General features: G+C 37.8%; 1 long non-coding RNA gene across 1 annotated transcript in view; it reads left to right on the forward strand.

The window, feature by feature from the left end:
• The window catches only part of LOC114012848 (uncharacterized), a 331,654-nt gene that overhangs the window by 21,547 nt on the left and 289,454 nt on the right, over positions 1-20,653 (forward strand). Inside the window, exon 2 of the long non-coding RNA XR_003555562.2 lies at positions 10,210-10,500. This is a non-coding gene — a long non-coding RNA (uncharacterized LOC114012848). The remainder of the gene's footprint in view (positions 1-10,209; positions 10,501-20,653) is intronic.

A 20,653-nucleotide genomic window follows, 5' to 3' on the forward strand; every position in this document is an offset into this window, starting at 1 on the left:
TCTATGCAATTCTGAAAGACCTTGTGGAATGTAACATCTTTCATTTGATGTAGGAGAGTTTATCTTTGCTATGGCAAAGCAAGCTAATGGTGTCAGGAGCATTTTCCCCTTACAGTTCATGGGAAAAGAGCACTCGGTTCTCATGCCTCAAATCCAGGAGCAAAATACTGTTCAAAGCAAAAGGAATTTTTATGGACTGTAGGATTAGCCCTTCTTTCATACATAGTTTTAGTGATTGCATTCAGTTGGTGATGGGAAACCTTGCTGCAGAATAATGTTTTGTCAGCTTGCTGCAAGAGTTGTATGTATGCTTACTAACTTGTGAATTTAGATAATTTACCCAATTCAAATTTTTCTCCTTTGTTTTCTCCCTGGTATTTACTGTAACTGCAGGTGAAGGTAACACATGTTTTTTTTTTTTTCTTATATACAAAGTATGTTCTATGTATGTTGCATTGCATACAAGTATAATGAAAGCTAATAAAAAATTAAAGTCTTCTAAGCTGCGCTAACACTGAATTCTTACATAGTTTAGATCAGGCTGATTCCTGTTTTTGCTTTAGATCTATTCACAGGAAGGAGAATTTAGGAGATGAATGTTTCGTTTCTACTTGCTACCTTTTTAGCTTCATAACTCCGAGATTAAAGTTCCATCTGTAAAATTACAAAGGTAACAGCCATACCTTTCATGAGTATTTTGAGGATCTCTGCTTTAATACTGGTCTAATACTTAACAAATATATCAAGATATATTATTTATACAAATAAGTCTCCACCCTCACCCCACCCCTGACTGGTTCCTTCTATTTAAGGTCCTTGGAAATAGCTACCAAGGCTTACAGGAATAGAATAATGTTTTTAGGAATGTTTGCACTGTGTTTTATAGTTCACTGTCTGCTCTGAGCAGAGTTTTTCTTTTGCCTAAAGAGCTATTTTTTTCAGTCAGAATGAAGAAAGCAGCTTTGTCTCTCTGCAAGTCCCTCTGCACATATTATTTCAATCTCCCTTGGCCTTATTTACTCCTAGGACAAGTCACCAATCCTCAGAAATAACTAGACTGGAAATCAGTTTTGAAGTATGCCACTACTTGCAACCTGGTCCAGTGTCTCTCTGGGCAGGTTCCTGACAGCTGTAAGTGGTACCAGTAGACAGGTCCTACAGCAGGGTGTTGCTGATCATGGGCACAGATCTGGCTTTCTTAGGCAGTTTCCCCTATACAGATTCAGTTTCTGGTAACACTGTTGTTTGTCAAGGGCCTCACCTGTTGACCATGTAAGCTGTGAAACTAGGGTGACAACTACTGAAAATACTTCAAGTGATTACTCATCCTTTTGCATAATTAATCTGGCTGTGGCAGCTCAATTTTTTTTTTAATAACGAAATTTCTTAGGCACGGCCACTTTACTCCCAGATAAGTTAAACAAAACCAACAAGCTAAACAGTTGTGGGGAACAGCACAGAATCCTGATTTTTACAGCACATGTTGCTCAGGCTAGAACCTCTGATGAGGCAGAGACTCCTCTGACTTTCTGCCCGGTCCCCACAGGGAATCTTGGACCCTTTCAAAGCAACCCTTGACCTTGTCCATCAGGAGACCAGGGTGAGAAACTCGGCCAAGTGCCTCTAGAGCAGAGAATTCCTAGCTCTATGTAGAGAAGCCTGCTCACTAGAAGAACTGGGCCAACCTCTGAGTGCTCAAAGGCAGCATCCCTCTGCTGGGAGGATTGCGAGCCGTGCAGCACCAGTATCCTAGTTTGGTGTTCCCTTATGCATTTCTTACATGCCTTGTGCATTACATTCAAGGAGCATCTTGTACTGATTTTATCAAGGATAGACTTATAGAGGATAGATTTTTCAAGGATTTCAGCATCACCTAGGTGTGTTAAATCAAGAGGCGGGCTATGATACAGGCTATGGCAGTGATCATTGCAGAGAAGGTTGCTATTGCGCAGAGTGCACAGTTTGACTTGGGAACAGTCCAAATCCTTTCACAATTATCAATACGTTTCAAATAGCAGCTTGTACTGAATACACGTGTATTTATACTAGGAAACCTGTAATTTATTAATCCTAGCTATTAAAGTAATACATAGGGTTCTGTGATTGATGCCTGGCTGTGCTTCCTAAGAATTATGTAAAGGGGGAAGACCTAATGTAATAGGTAGGCAAGTTTTCTCCTTAGTAAAAAAGAAGTGCTTGGGCATCCTCACCTGGGTATTCCCATGGCTCTGTACCTGGGGTTGAGTTGGTCAACATTTTTTGTCCTTTGCCAGTTAAAGTAGGCATTATGTTATTTGTTCCTTTCTTCAGCAACACACTCATTTGGAGGACTTCTAAAGGCTGTGGAGCAGTTTTGTTACCTGTCCTTGCTCAGACCTGTGGGCCTGGGTAGAGCAGCAGCCAGTGGAAGTTATTTCTACTGGTTTTGCTCTCAAAGGGTTGTCCTGCTCCTGCATTGCAGGTTCGTGACTGGGGACAGTAGCCTTTTAGATCAACCCAGCAACCCATTACCAGAGAAGTCTGAGAATGAGGTTTTGAGCAAGTCTTGTGAGAATTTTTTTCTTGTGAGAGAATTTTCTCTAGCTTTGTGGAGGTGAGACAGGATCAGGAGTCTCTTTTATCTGTGTGCAGGAGGAATGTAACTATTGGACAGAAAATGGTCTTTATACATGTTTTGTCCTGAAGGCTGGCTAAGGATACCTGTCCATGGAAAACTAAAGCACTCTGTAGAGAAATCTCAGCTTGGGGTGAAAAGCCATAAGCACTGTAACTACTTCACAGTGGTGCTTCACACAGGCAAACTTTGAACACAATGTGTGTGTTCATTTAAACACATCAGTCAAGGAAAAACGTGTGTGTTCACTGTTGAAGTTTTTCAGTCAAGAAAGAGGCAACAGTGCACACCGGGTGTAGGTGTGGAGGTGCTGGCTGGGGGCAGCCCCCGTGGGGAGTGGCCGGGGCTGCCTCGTGCTGGGAACAGCCGGTTCCAGCCGGTTCCAGCCGGCTCCAACGGCCCCAGCGCAGGCACGGCCGGGCCCCGCAGCCGCCATGGCCGCCATGGCCGTGGGGAAACCTGCGTGAGGGAGGGCAGCGCTGCCGGCGCTGAGGGGGAACGGGTCAGGAACAGCCCGGCCGGCCCGAGGGGAGAGGGCAGGGAATGGAGGTGCCCCAGGTGCCTGAGCAGGCATTTCCCTGTAGCCTGTAGAGATGAACATGGTGGAGCAGATATCCACACTGCAGCCTGTGGAGGACCCCACACTGGAGCAGGTGTATGTGCCCTGAAGGAATCTGCAACATATGGAGAACACACACAGGAGCAGGTTTATCCTGAAGGACTGTAGCCTGTGGGAAGGACCCATGCTGGAACAGGGAAAGAATGTGAGGAGGAAGGAGTGGCAGAGAGGAGCTGTTACTGACTGACAGTGACCCCCGCTCCTCATCCACTCTGAGCCACTGAGGGAAGGCAATGAGTTAAATTACTTTTCTCCAAGGTGAGTCTGTTTTACCAGCGAAGGAAATTGGTGTGTCATTGTCCTGTCTTTATCTTGACCCATGAGCTTTTGCATCTTATTTTCTTCCCCTGTCTTGTTGAGGAGGGGCAGTGAGGGAGTGGCTGCATGGGCATATGGCAGCCAGCCATCATCAGCCTGCCACAATACAAAAGACTGTCATAATGATATTGTACTGCAAATGCTGCCCAAGACTGTATTTTCTGTGGCACTGTGTTTCGCCGAGTAGACATGCCCAAAAGGGATGGCAGATGCTTGCTGCTGAGTGGATTTTCTAGACTGTGGCTTCCAGACAGAGAAAAAAAAAACAACAAACAAATCCAACAACAAAAAACCCCAGACTGCCCTGCTTCAAGATTCATTTTGTTTGAAAGGTGAAGATAAAGTCTGAGGGTAGGATTCAGTATTTTAAAACTAGACACTGACTGCCACTTAGCATTTCCATATGTTGGGCAGCCACCGCACAGGACTCATGGTCTCCCATCCTGGGAGTCCAGGTGGCACTAAGATTTTTAATACTAAACACAGACTGCCAAATCCTGCCCTGATTGCTAGCTTACAAGGTGCAATGTGTGTGCTATGTACTAACGATTGGGGTTTTCTGCGGTTTAGGGGAAGCAGTGGAACTTCCTTGTGTAACAACATGTCAGAGGTACCTGTCAGTAGCCATCCTTTGTTGCCTTGGTGTTTTTGTCACTGGCACCCAGTAGCCCAGACTGACATTGCCTCCCTGGGAGATTTAACATGTGGACTCAGGGGACTGTTATCTTGCTCTTGACATCTTGTACTTTGTATTTAGACATCTTGGGCTTAAAGGACTCCTTAACTTAGCATTTTCTTTCAAATGCAGTGATTGTTTTCTGTATTTGAGGAAAGTTAACCTGAAGTTACAAAACAGTTGGCAGATAAGTGGAGTTACAGCTTGGAGTTACAGGTTTTCTGCTTAGCCAGTGGCTTCATGATGTGCTGAAATATTACCCAAAATAGACTACATTAAAAGTAGGCTCTCATGTTCAATTTAAATTAAGAAATTCCAAGTGTGTCCTAGATGCATATTTTTAATACAACAAAAATCCTTGATGTAGATGGGTGTGTTTAGTCCTCTTCACAGCAATGGTACATCATCATGAATAAGGAGACTAATGTAAAGCTGAAAATTATTATCTTCATCTCTGGGTCCTGGTAATTCAAACATTCAACAGTACCGTATCATTTAGGGGCCTTCAGATAGACTCTCTTACTCATCTTGAGATAAAACAACATTTGAAAGTAGATCCATCATTTAATATGCAGTTGCTTTGGCACTTGTATCAAATGATAAAACCCAGAGTGTTTGCTACTGGAAATGGACATTTATTGAGGTTTACTTAATACATGTGCAAGAGAAAGAAGGAAAACTATGTTAAATCAGCAGTTTAGTTCAGTTAACTCAGTTACAGCAACAGCTTATGGTAGGCTATGAAGACAACCGGTCAAATACATAGTAACAGCCAATGTAATGTTGCCCAGAGTATCCTTTTTCCAAATAAATGAGAGACAGGTAAGTGAAATTAGGTTTATGGTGGGTGGGGTACTGCAAAGTAAAAGTGCTTACAGCACTATAGCTACTGTGGAGAAACAGACACTTAATCATCTGTTTACATGTCTGTACAATCAGTTTCATGAAAATACTGTCAAAAGTGTATCACTAAATTTTTCCTCTTCAGGAGGACTAAGTAGAGCCTGAGGGAAGGGTGAATTCTGAGTAAGGGGAAGATGCAACTGAGTAGGAAATGAAGGTTAAAATAACCCTAAAATAAGTTTCTTCAAGAGGTAAATGAAGGTGAGTTTCTCACTAGAACTGCACATGCTTTTAGAGTGACAAAGACTTTAGGCAAATATTTTTAATGTATTCTTGAAGCAGATTAATTGAAGAATTTCCTAAGTGTGACTCCTCAATGACATTTAAAAGGACCGAGCAAATTTACTTCCATTATTTTATTTACTTCCATTATTTTTAATAATAAATAAAAATATGGAAAAATGGGGGGAAGTCCCCAAAGAATGTATGAAACATTACATGTTAAACAGGTTATGATTTTACCTCAAAATAATGCACCTTTATCTCCTTTTATTAAGTAAGTTTTTAAAAACGTAGGCTCTGTATTTATTAGGTATATAGCGCTGCAAGGTTTCCTGGAAAATCTTAATTTAAAAAGGGAGAAAAATTACTGCATCTCACTATTCCCACGTAGGTTTGCTTGGTTGGACATTTTCATGAAAGTTACAATGGGGGAAATCCTTCAGTGAATTTTAATCTGTGTGTCTCTGTCAGTGCTATAAAGCCAGAGTAGTTTACAGCTAATCTATTTAGGCCCTGGGCAATGAATTTCCAAGTTTCTAGCACTTCTCCAGATACAGATACTAGATACAGAGATTATTAGATGATAAGTAAACTTTTTTTTACTGCAACTTTTTTTACAGACCTGATATTTAACATCAACCCAAATACTAGCCTTATGGTGCCACAAATTTAAGTAGTAATATTGAATGCTACATTTTTAACCTCCCATGCTGTTGCTGCTTCTCCATGTTACAAGCCCAAAACTGGAAAGCTCTATTCCACCATCAGAGCATTTGGGATTGTAAGAGTTATTAAACCAAAAAAAGTCAGGTCAATATCTGCATCAGGTCCTTTATAAGAGCAAAGTGTTTGGCATCTGCATCGTATTAAGGCAGTTCAGTTAACAGGAGCTCCTGTAGCGTATAATTGAGCTGCAGGTTTCTGGCACTTATGAAAGTCAGACAACCTGCTTTAGAATCTTAAATTTCAGTTACATGGTAGTTTTCTGGAATGAAGCTTATAGCAGGACCAGGGTTTAAACATGGATGCCAGAGCCTGAGTATTGTTTGAAAATTCAGACCATAATTTGGAAGCTGAAGATGTAGCAGGTATAATATCGTCATAACTAATGTTGTTGACGTAGTGTGGTTTAATCTGGGAATTTATAAGAACTTCAGTAAAGGACAGAGGATAATAGTACTACATGCTATAAAAGTACGGAACAAAAGATGGTAGTTTGTAAAGAAAACAGCAATTATAATTAATGAAGGATGCAGAGAACTGATGTGATACAAGATGCAATTGTAGAAATAGAAACCTAACTCTAGACACAGATATATTTTTTTTGACTGTTGTCCATTTCATTTGATGCCAGGTATAACAAATCAGATAATATTTTTGCTGAAATTTCTAGACTTGTACTATTGTTACAAATATTTTCTCTGCTGAATGAATTAAACAAAAAACAACAACCCAAAACCACAACACAGTACAGTAGGGACTATAAAATAAGACAACAATCTGTCCACATTTAGAGGTATGTGATTTTATTTACTTCAGTACAGTGCATGTAATTTGTCAGGTTCCTTGCTAAAACCAAGAAACATTAATTTTTCTCTATCAGTAAGCACATAACACAAAATCACATATTTTCTCTAAGGAAAACTACCTCAAATTTTTCCATGAATATATGAAGTTTTCAGATGTTATCCTCTAACAAAAGCTTCAAGTTAGCACTAATGTACTTGGCATTATGGAGTAAGGCTCTTGAATAGAGGCCATGCTAAGGTTTTTAAAAGGCTGGTATCTTAAAAATTATATCACCGTTCAGTTCTCTAAATGCTTTCCTTTTAGCAATGGAGCTTATTTTTGTGCTATATGATGTCATAGCCCAGACATGTAAGCTAAAGTGAAAAATTAATAATTAGCTCACAGATTTCAAGCTGCTGGAGTTTGAATTTTAGGTAGAGAAAAACACAAAGAAGGTATTTGGCAGCTTATCGTCTTGACAAAGACAATAATAGTGTTCTGGTTGAAGAAATACTCTTTAGTTAATATTAATGGGTTTAATTTTTTTTTTACTGTTTATTTTGCTTTTGAAAAATAAAAAATCTACTTTAGAGAACCAAAAGCAATTTCTTGTGATTATTTTCAAATACACTTTCAATAACATTAGTTAAATCTGATACATTATACAAATTCTATCACCTTTTGTAATGTATTTTTCATGATGTAATATATGATATAATTTCTGTCATTAAAAAAGTGTTACTGCATGACAGACTGTGATTCAAAGAGATGTATAGTATCTGAATGTAAAGAAAAAAAAAGCTCTTTTTTGTTCTTTTGTGGTAGTATTAAATATACTGTTTTGTATAAACTTATATACAACAAGGCCTATCAAACGTATGGCTATTGCATTAAAATTTTTCATTTCCCACTGGAAAAATTAAGTATTTTCACCTTGCTATCTGTGCTATTATCTTTACCAAATGTAGGAAAATGTAAGGAAAAGCACACATCTGTAGGTAATGTTTTCTGGCTTTTATAAGGAAATTTGGGACGTTTTGAGCGGCAGATACCAGAGAAATAAACAAACATTTAGAAATAATTATAATGAATGCATGAAAGGAACAAGGTTACAGTAATCATAATGTGTGTTTTCTATTTATCTATTTGTTTGAAAAATGTTAGTAAAATCAATGTGCACTTTGTTCAATACTGCCTGAATTATCTATACTCTGGTGATTATTTTTTTTTTTATTCTTTAAAAAACGTTAGAACCTGAAAATCATTAAGAGGATATGTTTCATCATATTTGGAAAACGTGCAGTTCTAATAAGTTGGGAAAAAATCACCTATGATAATGAAGAACACCACCTTTCCTGGGAAAGGTGTAGCTCCCTAATTCAGAGCAGGCATTAGAATAAAGATTTTTAAATATGGGATGGAATTTCTATTCCGTTCTGATTCGTTAGTATTTTTGTGCATTCCTGGAGGAATATGTCCTAAGCATCCATAAACTGAAAATGGTCTTTAAAGCAAAGGTAAAACTTGCAGAACATTGGGCACCAACTGGAAAATTATTTTATTTCAGCTACTAGTGGATGATTACTAATAACACAGATTTACTTTGCCTTTGTGTTTAGAATACTCACATGTTTTTGTAAGCCGTCTACCCAGAATTTATAAATAGGAAATAAAATAACCCTCGAAAGCCAAACAACTTCTTTTCCTTGTCACCATATGCTGCATCTTTTCCCCCTAGGTTTTGTATACTCTGTGTGCTGAAGAATGGTGTCTTTTCTTTTCATGTTGCTCTGTCGGCGGTCATAACAGCTATTCTCTTCATGAATATGTAAATCCCATGCATAAAATCACAAAAATTAGCATGGCGATTCCCATTATAGAATGTGCCCAATTATGTCTGTCTAATATGTGAATAGTGATGATTTAATCTTTTGACTATATGAGTGGATTCAGGTACTGTTACAAGAGATGCTGTAATTACAGAATACCCAAACACACAAGCTGGATGCGTGCACATGCTGGGGGATCATGATGCTTTTAATAAGAACTGGGCATCTGATGCGTGGCTGTGATGGAGTGCATGCAGATTAATTTACAGGCGCTTACTCTGATGGCTAGTGACAAGGGAGAAAAATGCCCTAGGTCTGCAATACCCTTCCCCTTACTAACTGACACTCATTTGCATTTGAAATTTTTTTTTTTAGTTCCTACTGAATGCTTGCAATTAGAACAGAACGAATAAAAGTTTGGATAAATAAAGGGAGAAAATGGTGACCGTATTTGCTAGGCATCCTTAACTCATTTGGTTCATCAGGAATGGGTGTTGGAGGGGGGAGGAAGGACATGCAGAAAACAAAACCAAAAAGGCACCACCAGCAATTGATGCATTTTTGTATTTAAATAAGCAGGCGTGCTCATGCATATTTATATGACGTGCATGCCTATGCGCCGCTCTGAGCAGTGGCACTGCGGCTCGGCTGCAGTAATTAGGCTGATGTAATTATAGCAAAACAAAGCAAGCTTAGGCTGATATTTTTTTTTCATACAGTAGGAACATTAAAGACATATGCGTATTCCAGTGTACAAAAAATGAACCTGAACCGCTGTCAGAGGCTAGGAGGACAGTGTGGCCAGTGCACCTATTGTGTCACTGCTGTAGAAAGCAGCTTAGCGATTGGCCACTGTCTGCAGCACATAATACTGACTGGTTATAAAGGACTTGTCTAGAGGAAAGCCTGTAGGTACTCCATTGTCTGGCAAAGTTGATATGACTGCATTCTTTTTGCAGGGGGTCAGACAGCTGAACTGTAAAAGCTGCACAGATTTATTTTTTTTTTTATTCCTTCTTCCTCTCTCTCTCTCTTTCTCTCTGTCTCTTCCATACAGCATTTTTCTTTCATGCCCTGTCTCAGTTTGCATAGTTAAAGAGAATGCTAATTAAGATCCCTGGTCTTAACCTGAAAATAATGACTTGGATGTAAATAGAAAACTAGCGATAGTTTAAAATATTCTTGTGTAGCACCAAGATATCAGTTACCATTCTAGGGGGGAAAAAAAACGAAGAATTTTTTTTGTAATCAAGGTAAACAAAGAAGAGTTGTTGATTCTATTTCTTGCTTTCTTTCATTTTTTTTCATTTTTTTTCTTTTTTTTTCTTTTTCTTTTTTTTTTTTTTTTAAACCAATGATGCTGTGCTATTGCAGGTTAGATAATGTTTTATTTCAGGAAGTGTGCTAGCTACATAATTTAAAAGTCCACAAATCAGTTGCAATTTAGTGCTTATTAATCCTTCTTAGGATGTAATTCGGTGAAAGAACTGCTTTAAAAAAATTCTTTTCTGTATTATAGACGGATCTAACAACGCAGTCTGGGCTCCGTGCCAAAGGCTGGTATTTCACAGCAGCGACCGCCTTACAGATGAGCTGTGGGAAGCAGGAGGGAGACTCTCTTAGGGTGCCACTACTATGGAGACACAGCTGGGCTGAACAAGATTTGCTTCAAACGACAACAAGAGAGACAGAAAGTGTCTGGTTCGACCGCTGCCCAAGCAGGCAGTAACCAGAAGAGCTAGCAGCCAATCCGGCCATGCTGCACTGTTCGAAACCAGCTCTACATCCCAGCCAATCAGTGACATCACTGGTGAGAAACTCATTTACATCATGCAGTAATGAACTTTGTTTAACGTATCCTTTTTTCTTTTCTTTTTTTTTTTTTTTTTCCTCACAGAGATTAGGTCCTCCATTAATTATTCTGCCAGCATAATTTGAATCGCTATGCAAAAGGTGGCTACATTTTTCCTGATTTTTTTTTTTTTTTTTTTAACTGTGTGCTGTCTCTGCAGGTAACCATGGGCATTGTTCCATTTTTTTTTCTGTTGGCCCCATAAAACCTTTAAAAGAGTCTTTTATTGTTAATATTGTGCATATATTTTTCTTTCATGTATGTTTGTCTCCTTGTAGTCCTTACCTAATGTGGTACTGCTTCCTCCAATTATAGCCTGAGATTACCTTTAACCATCTTGGAAGGTAAAAAGGGTGTTGCTGCAGCATTGAGTTTGCATCTTTAGCTGCCATCACGGTCTAAGTACTTATTGTAATGCTTCAGAAATCATTTCGCTGTGGCCGTTTTACATATCTGGCTTTCTCTAAAGGTTCTTACATGCATCTGTTACAACTGAGTGAAGTTCAGTACTGTTATATTTCATTCTTCACCACTTTCAGCCAAGATGTCATTTTATTAATGAATAGAACTGAGATCATTTCTGAACAAATTTCACCCCCTTCCTTCCACCTCAACACAATGCACCTGATTTGCATCCATTTACCAGAATAACTGAATACAAGAGCCAGTATGAAAGGAAGTCAATGGAGAGCTTGCATACTGCTTCAGGGTATGTTGCAGCAAAGCGAAATATAAAATTTTTGTTTAGCTATTTCTCTTTTTACTTCAGATGTGCTTAATCTACACAGAAAAGATTAGATCTTAGCTTGAAAAACTATTCTCTAGCCAGCTTTTCATATTAGGGAATAGGTTTGTGTGTGTTGGTTTTGGGTTTTTTAAAAATAATAAACATGCACATTTTCTTGAGATGTGTTCAATTATAAATGGAAAACATTTGGGCAAGCCAACATTGTGTTGAACATTTGGATTTAGTTCTTTGTGGGTAAAGTAATTTGTTGTGCGAACAATTTAAAACCAGCCCAGAATACTGTGGAATGCAGAGATTTCAGACCGCATAATCTAATGAGGCAAGGTTTTGCCCTTCAGTATTCTAATAGCTGAAACAGAATCAGATATGAGACAAATTCAATATTGTGTTATTAAATTAAAGCTATATCTATTGCTAGTGGGCTTCAAGAGGTCAAGTCTTTGGTAAAGCAAAATTTTATTTGAAGAAGTATTCTTAAATAGAATTTTTGTTACAACGTGATAACTTGCCTGCTCCATGCACACAGTAATGTACAATTTGTTTATGGAGCTTCAGCTATATATTGATCCTTGTAGTCACTTTGAAAATACAGAGGATTTAAACACTAAACCATAGCTCTTTCAATGCATGATGCATTCCATCATCCCATCATCAGTATTCTGTGTGCGGCTGTCCTGATTCAGCCACTAGCTCCCCTGCTGCAGATCCTGTAATTTGAATCATGCGTAATAATATATTATCCTACTGGGGGCCTTCTTTCAGTAGGAGAGTGGTTTTATACCTTCTGCTATAAGAGAACTGTTGGCTCCTTGCCATCTCGTAGCCATTATTCATGGAGGCTATCAAGATAGTCTTCCTTAAGGAATAACATCTGCACAACTGCATGTGCCAGAAATATGCAGCCTCCCCTCACGTTATAAATTTGGTTTTCTTGGAAGCAGGAATATTTGAGAATACCAGAGCATAAAACCTGAACATTTACAGGAATTCATCAAAAGTGTGTTGAATGTACCATGTGCTGAAATCCAGGCTGTGAGAACATTTGGGGTGGCTAACAGGGGCAGAGCGGCAGAGCAGAAGAAAATAGAAACTGGTGGCTATTCTGTGGCTCTTGCTAAACGTTTTAAAACTCAGGTTATTGATTTAGCTGATGATTACTGCTACATTAAAAACATGATGTTTTCCTTGCTGATAAGGTAATTTTCTAGTTAATATGCTGATGGTATGTTAGTTAGGACTGGAGCTGCATTTCCCAAGTTGAGAATCTAATATTATTTGATGCATTCAACAGGATGCATTATCAACTAATAGTGAATGAAAAACAGATACCAAAAGGGGCTAAGAATGTAGAAAATATAGAAACTTCACAACGAAGTAGCAAATCTCAGAAATTTAGAATCTACAAATTCTCTGAAGATACAAGTTTATGAATTGTATCTGCTCATAAAAGCTCTGTAGGGCATCCAAAGACTAGTGAAAGCAGCTGTGTGGGGACAGAGAAAGAGAAACCCCAGCATTGTGGAACTCTATTTTCTATAGAATGTGCACTGCTGCCACATGTAGTATATCTACCAACACCGTGGCCTACTATTTTCTTTTCTTTCATTCACATAAATAAAATCTCTAAACCACAAACAAAACATCCCAAGATGCTGTTTTTATAAATATTCATTTTATGTAAGCATATAAAGGAGTGGAATTTTTACTTATGTACAAGTGGCATAACCATTTCTGTTAGCGATAGCAGAGTTGTTATTTTAAATTAAGGAAGAGAGAGGGCAAGTATTGGGGAGAAAGAGAAGAAAAGTCTGATTTAGCATGTTTATCTCACCTCTCTTAGAGCTTACATATTTCTCATTGAAGAACAACAGTACAACTGTAGCAACTAATCCTACACAAGCTGTGTTTATTACAGTACTATTGAGATGTATAGCAATGGGGAGGAGTCATCTTCTTGTCATCATCTCCCGTTTAACCTTCTAGAAGAGAGAAAAAGATCCTTAATGTGGCTGAAAATTGGAAGTGCTAATGTTTAGGAACAGACATTCTTCTGACATTAGAGGAATGATAGTTAAATAGGGCTTATCTGGTGGCTGACATTTAAAGAATCTTTTTAGAGGGAAGACATGACCTCAGACCTGAATATTCTGTCATATTCAAAATACTGTACAAAAAATTGGTATTATTTAAAGCAACAAGGGAAAACCCTTGTTTCCTGTGGCCTAGAAATAAGCTAAAGTTTAGATGAACAGGTTGGTGGTTACTGCCAACTCCTTGACTTATGCCAAGCTAGCCATGAGGAAGAAAGCTTCATAGACCATTGATGTTGGAGCGAGCCCAGAGGAGGGCTACAAAAGTGATCAGAGGGCTGGAGAACCTCTGCTATGAGGACAGGCTGAAAGAGCTGGTGGTGTTCAGCGTGGATAGAAGGTGGCTCTGGGGACACCCTATAGCAGCCTTTCAATACTTAAAGTGGGCTTATAAGAAAGATGGGGACAGACTTTTTAGTAGCGCCTGTAGCGATAGAAGAAGGGGTAATGATTTTAAACCAAAAGAGGGTAGATTTAGATTAGATATTAGATAGAAATTCATTACTGTGAGGGTGGTGAGACACTGGAACAGGTTTCCCAGAGAAGCTGTAGATGTCCCATCCCTGCAAGTGTTCAAGGCCAGGTTGGGTGAGGCTTCGAGCAACCTGGTCTGGTGAAAGTTGCCCCTGCCGATGGCAGTGGGGTTGGAACTACACGATCTTTAAGGTCCCCTCCAATCCAAACCATTCTATGATTCTATGATGCTCCAGTGAAGAACAACTTCCATATAGTCCTTGGGTTTTCAATACTAGGGATCAATAGGAAAAACAATACAGAAGAACATAATGATTTGATGGATCACAGAGAGACAAATCATCTTTATGATAGCTGCACTCTACCTTGAAATGAGGAAGCAGAGTAAGTAGAGCATGGTGTTTGTCATAGTTCATCCTATTTAAAAGAAGGGTTATATCATTCTCGAGGATAAGCCAGCAAATAACAGCCACTGGAAATTACATCTGGAAATTACTACTTCTGTGAACAAATATATCGTACTTGATTCTGTTCTCCTCTGCTAGTATTCCTGCTTTCTGATGAAAGTCCTGACAAAAAGTCCATTCAACATATTTCTTCCAACAAAAGCCTATTATTTCAATGTCTGATGTTTCCAAGTAGGACACCTACCTGAAGGGGGTATAGATACTGAATTTTTTTCTGCCATTATATAGTCTATAAAAATCCTAGTTTTTGCAGCTCAAGTTGTGCCATTTATGATGAAAACAATGAGATTGGATGGCAGAGATGACTGATAATGTGAATTACTGCATTTAAATTTTTGTCATGTCTTTTTTTATAGTTTGAGAGAATTTTCCTTTTTCTTCAAATATTCAGTTTTTAAACAGAGATTCATTCAATCAGTTCTTAGAATTAAGGGTGACAATACTGGGAAAATACACTAAGAAACCAATAACTTCTAGGTTGTTCCTTCAAAGAAAAAAAGCAACTGTGAGAAAGATGTAATTGTTTCTTTTTTGTTGATGACCTTTCAGCTGCTACCATTTAAAAGGCCTGTACATCCTCTCTTTTTGCAGCATGCTAAATTGAATTGTTTTTTAATACTAAGGCATAAATCAAGACTAGAATACCCTGAATATGTTTAGCTAAAGGCATGGGATTTTGAGCTATTAGATACACTAGCTTATTTTGCAGGCAATAGTGAAATGGTAGAAAGCAATGGAGAAATATCGGCCTCGCTGAGCTTGATTTAAAAATCTAGACTAGTATGTACATATATATCTCACTCAGACATATAAATGTTCTTTGAGTACAGAATGTTTATTCTGGTTTTAGCCAGTACTGAGATACATACTTGTCTAAGAGTGTGGAAGGAGGAGTTTATTTATGGGATACTTTAATACTGCATCAAAACACGATCTTGGGTAAACAAGAGCAGTTACTATTTTACTGTGACACTTTAGCTTTCCTTACTTTAAATTAGGCTGTGGGAAATGGAGTACAATGGCTATTCTCTGTATGAGAAAAAGGCTGTAAGAGACTGAAAACTATTTTCTAGAAGCAAGTGTAGAAAGGATGGTGAATAATAGATAAAAAGAGTCATCAGTTGTTCAAGGTCAGTCCTACAATGACTTAAGGGTAATACTAGAAAAGGGGCTTGGTCTTGGCCTAAACGCTGCTGTGAAATTTCTTCATTGTACTGGTGGCTAATGGCAGGGCAGCTGAGCAGTGCATGTTGGACTATGTCACCCTGAAGGCCATCAGACAGGAGCTTTGATGTTCAAGGTGGTAAATTGCTGACTTTTATGGTTGTGTTTATATTTAGTCTTAACAGTTGTTTTCATTTTTCATGTTAGATGTCAATGCTGTTTGGTGCTTAGTGAATATTTTGGAATCCGGACATGTTTTATTAGTGTATTTTTTTTTTTCATTTTATTCTTGCATTTAAATGAAAAGAGAAAATATCTTGCTATTAGAAAATCCTTAACCCAATAAATTTAAGACGATTGTTTTCACTGAGAGAAACTGACCTCTGTGTTACTGTCCAGCAACTATAAAATTAGGTGCTAATACTTTGTTATGAAAACTATCACTTAGTACTTTTGGGAAGTGTATTCAGGAGGATTAAAGAAGTGATACTGACTGGACTGAAAAATAAAAGAAAGTACCATGATTTATAACAGTTTATGATTGTGATCTCATTTGAGTTCATGAAGAAATGAAAGCTATCTCTGGAGGGCAAATGTAGAGAAATATCTTTACCAAATTCTTAGGTTAGAAGGCTGGGTTGTGTGTGGGGGTTGGGTTTCTTTCAACATGAATGAACTAGTCCAAAAGGTCCTATGACACAGACATTTTAAAGGAACTTAGATTGGCAAGATAAATATTAAAGAATATTCAGGTAATCTCAGGCAAAGTATAACCATAAGACGGGGGAGAAGTAAACCAGGAGTAGTGTGCAAATGGTACAGTTCTGAGTAGATACCAGCTTCACCATGAGCCAAGTTACCTTGGCAGTAGAAGCAGGCTTGCTCTGTTAACAAGGTATGAGCTAATTTATCTTTGCAGCTAGCCTAATTAGCTGAGGTAGATCCCTAGTGTAGTTGAGATAAATTCAGTTTCATCAGATGGCTCTGCACTGTGCAGTATATATCCAAAATGGCGAAATAGAGGGTCACAAAAACCATATGAGCCAAAATTATCATGAAAGTCAAGAACCAACCCTCATTCTTATAGTTACAAGCTATCATCAGAATGATTGGAACTGGAAAGAACTTTCTTCATGAAAGGCCATATTTTGTAATTAATTTATATGACATGCACAGACTTCCCATACTTGCTGGCAGTGTTCTTAGTCTGGCAGAGTATAAATTTTGTGCAGAATTGTAGTTGTAAAAATATAAGTGGAGGGCTTTTAACTTCCAGGGCAGAAAGCTAGAAACTGAATCACTGGGGAACTTAACATGACCGCAAGAAGCTATGAATGCAATGTCATTGTTTTGAAATCTATCAAAAGCTATTTTTACCCTGGTTGAATCCTTGTTGTTGAGTTCTTTTATTCCTGGAAATCAGTTTAATAACTGTGTATGGAGGTGGAAAAATGCACCGAGCACAACCTGCTCAGTATCTGATGAAGTATAATCACATCTTCTTGTCCATTACAAAAAGAAATGGATATTTTTTTGTCTCTGAAGTTGGTGGTTTGGAGCACTCTGAGAGCGACAGGAAACTTTGGGCTGAGGCAGCAATATGAGGATGACTGAGCTCTAATATGAGGATTGTATCAAGGAAGCAAGGCTTGCTGCTTCTGTTATTAGCTGCTTCATCCTTAGGATTTAACTTTGCCTGGACACTAAGAAATCTAGGGGATTTTTCTTTTATATTCATCATAAAGGAGATATAGATTTAGGGACTGTTAACTAATTTTCTCAAAGGCTTTGAACAAAGGCCAAATGGCAATAAGAAACATATTTAAAACATTTTGGACTTTCCAGGGAAGGTGAAGTGGTGTTTGGTCCTACTAGGGTTGATATAAGAAGAAACTTACAAGGTCTGCTCTGGAAAACACCCTGTAGCTCATTCATGACCATTTTAGTGCATCTGATCTAGTGTGCAGAATTTGGAGTGTTTTGCAGCTGGTAGAGTGCATTGAAATTTATAATTGTGCTGGTTGTCCAATGAAAATTACTGTTTCTGTAAAATCTGAGTTAGCTTTGTGTAATGTTTGCTACCAAAAATTTTCAAGTTTAAAACAGGTAAGGAATGGAAAAATAATATTCCACTGCAGGTCAAGTCACTTCAGAAACAAACATCACCTAATGAAAAATGTATTTTTGAGTTGGTCTGACAAAACTGCATGTAACGTGTTTCATTTTAGTATGTTGTTTTATCAGAATAATAGTTGAGCTTCCCCTTTTTACAGTCCATGCTCAAAAGAAACAATAGGCAGTATCTTCATACACACGCATAAAATTGTGCTATGGAACTCTTCACTGTGGGACACTCCTGACTCAAAAAAATTACCCTTATTCAAAGAGTGTTCAGTCCAATTAATGAATGAAAAATTCATGAAGAACTGTTGAACACAATGACATTACCTCTAACTCAGGAAGTCCTTGAGATGTGAATTGCTGAAGACTGGGAAGTTATAGCAGAAAACTATCTTTATGTGTTTGTGTGTCCTTACTCTTTTGCCTTGAGCATCTACTGTCAGAGATAGGGTACTGGACTTTCTGATGTGTTATGGTACATGAATTACTATGTTCCCTGAGGTGCTAAGTATAATACCATTCGAATTTTCCTCAGTGCTGAGTACAGGCATGTATTGATTGTAGTTATAATAAACAAAACATAGCTGAGCTGATGGTATATGCACAAAAATGAAAACAGCAAGCCACTAAATCGTTCTTTTTAGTTATTACATTGTGATAATAGAAGATAGAGGAATTTTGATGGTGCATGAAATAACGTGTGTTGAAACACTGCAGTCAATTAAACCAAGGTATTTTGGTCTTTTGGGTTTTTTTAATGTGCAAAGGTGTTTATCAGCAAAGCTGAAATATTTCTGAATTTTAAAATTCTTTTGGCATGCCCCATTCAACATAAAGTTTTGAAATTGCTATACCTTGACGATCCTGGTGGTGAAAAAAAATATGAAATGGTGAAACATCTTGCTACATGAAAATTTTATGTTGTGATAACTTCCAGCAAGCTGCTGTATTAGGCTGTAAGACTGTATTTCTCTTTTCTGTTAACTGAAGGATGCTGTTCTGACCTGAAGCCTGCCCATGAAATACCTATGAAACAACCACTCTGTGTGTGAAATAGCTTCTTCTTAGATGCCCATTAACTTCTCACACAAAATTTATGTTCTATGGCTGTTTCCTGTAGATCAATTAGTCTGTGATTTTTTGTGAGACAGTTGCAATGGTTTGTGCCTTTAAATTATTAAGACATAGTTCATGATGATAGATGCAACATCTTGAAAATTATGTATGTTTATTGTCCAAGCAGAATGGACAAAGTACATGTGAATGTAGATATTTCTGGTAAAAGCATTCATTGTTAAACCAGCTGCTTTAATTGGTCTATAAAACCGAAATTATTTCCTTTTGTTTCTTGCCCTGCAAAGTGTGGACATAGGATTAAGACTATTATAATGATGATTGCCATACTGAAAATAAATATTTACATTGTAAATAGCACCCAAGCACTAGTTAAAGCTGAAAACAAGACTGTAAGGATTTGACAATCTGTTGGTGTTTTGTAACAAAATATATTTCCATTTGAGTCACTGAACAGCAACAAAGTGTTGTTTCCACAATTTTTAGAAAGTTACAACAGTCACAAATACCTGGAAATTTCTGGGTTTTAATGCTTCTGTGGAAATAATTCTAAATGGTCGACATAGTGTAATTATAAAAAATAATAATAATTGCATTTGCAATTTTTTTCCAAGTTCTTTTTGAAGACACTGGGTAGTTTTGTTTTCAATCCAAATTTGTGAGACAACAGTTTGGGAGCCAACATCAACATGAATGTTGATGTGAATGCTAACTCTTGTTGATATAGTTACATAATTTTAGTATACATATTCATTTTCTGGCATGTATTTGGGACTATAATCGTGTATTTTCAAAAAGTTTTGACTTAGCTGACTAAATAAAGACCTGCCCAACAGCTGCATTTTCCTATGCCATTCTGATAAATATCTGAAGTAGCCTGTGATTTTATTGCATTACCAGTCATTTTCCCTGTAGGGAGGTACGATAATCACCTATTCCCTCTTGGCCTATGTAGACGTTGTGAGCTATTTGGGGCAAAACTTGCCTTACTCTGATGTGTGCTTTTTCAGGGTCCACTACAGGGAGGCCAACGGAGCATCCAGGGTTTCACACTGTGCAAGTCACAGCTGCGGTGTCAAAAGAAATAGAAATGCTAGGTGGAGAAATGCAATACAGATTATTTTCAAAAATCTGTCTGCTTTCTTTGGTGCTTCTGGCAGACAGGCTTTTAGAAACATGGCTATGATAGGAGGTGCAGACACAGCCTGAAATGCCAGTCCAAACAAAGGCTGAGCAGTCATTTATACTCTGATACCTTGCCCTGATTTGAAGTCAGAGGTCTACAGCTAGACAAGAACAGGCATTGGAGTGGGGTGGGTATGTGAGACATGATGTCACTAGCAGCTCTAGGTATGGAATAAATGACTAATATTTCTTTTCTTCTTCAACTTACCTGCTCTGCCTCCTTTTGGATTAACGTAGTTTCTTTTACAATGATGTCTATTGAAAACAGAAACATATATCTTCATTAAAATGTATCTCTGAGAGAGACCTGGGTACAAATTTTGCGCACCTCATAACCAGTTGCATCGTAGTCCTAATAGTTAGGCTCTTGTAACTGGTAGCTATATTATTAGTTTCCTGTCATTTCTTGTCACGGTTCTCATTACCTGTATTGCTTATTTTTAATGTGACTTATTAAATTTTTCCAAAGACATCTTTATAACTTTCAAATCCTCTTGCCTTCCTACCAATGCAGTTGTTATTTTAATTTTAGTATTCATGATAACAATCAGAGCATTTTTTGATGGCACTGGAGGCCTAATCAAAATCAGGAACTAGTGTTGTTACACAACAATTACAAAGTCATAAATCCTGTCCAATTGACCAAAAAAACCCCAACAAAACAACCAAACCAAAAAAAACAAGAAAAGAAAAGAAACAAAAGCAGTGCAATGTAGTGTGTATCAGAATAGCATGGAATACTCTTCATATTTATCGTTGCTGCAAATTCTATCAGCTTCAGTTCATAA

This window comes from Falco peregrinus, chromosome 4, assembly GCF_023634155.1.
Source record: "Falco peregrinus isolate bFalPer1 chromosome 4, bFalPer1.pri, whole genome shotgun sequence".
NCBI classification, from domain to species: Eukaryota; Metazoa; Chordata; class Aves; order Falconiformes; family Falconidae; genus Falco; species Falco peregrinus.